Source organism: Chrysochloris asiatica, unplaced genomic scaffold (assembly GCF_000296735.1).
Source record: "Chrysochloris asiatica unplaced genomic scaffold, ChrAsi1.0 scaffold00124, whole genome shotgun sequence".
NCBI classification, from domain to species: Eukaryota; Metazoa; Chordata; class Mammalia; order Afrosoricida; family Chrysochloridae; genus Chrysochloris; species Chrysochloris asiatica.
The window spans coordinates 5,691,577-5,692,240 of NW_006408642.1; positions in this window are offsets into that span (position 1 = coordinate 5,691,577).

Below are 664 nucleotides of genomic sequence, written 5' to 3' on the forward strand. Positions count from 1 at the left end.
TGACCAGGGGGCAGGCTTGCAGTGTATACCTTTTGGTTGTTTGATGATGCATGGAGAGGATTGTAAGCGTGGCAATGAAACGATATATGATAGGATGAATGTAAAGCTAATGTTCTCCAATGTAAACTATCACATAATTCACAATAAAACATAAAAAAAAAAAAAAAGATGAAAGGAATATACCAAGTTGCCATTTCAAGAGGTTATATATGTTCAAGAGCCAGTGGTACTGAAAGAAGAAGTTTAAGGTGTACTGAAAGCATGGTCAGAGAACCAAACTCTGGGAATTGGTGGAATACAGATTGAAATTTTCACAAACAGATGCAACACTGGAGGCACTCTCTCATCTATGCCAAGAAAATTGGAACGCCACCTGATTGAAAGAGATCCATTTTTGTGCCTATTCTGAAGAGACATGATCAAATGTAAGGCAGAAATCATCAGACAATGTCATTAATGTCACATATAAGTAAAATTTTGCTGAAGATAGTTAGAAAATGACTGCAACAGTACATGACACGGAATTGCCATAGGTTCATGCTGGATTCAGATAAGGACCTGGAATGAGGGATATAATTGTTGACATCAGATGGATCTTGACTGAAGCAGAGAATACGAGAAAAATGTTTACCTGTGCTTTAGTGACTATGCAAAGACTTTTGAT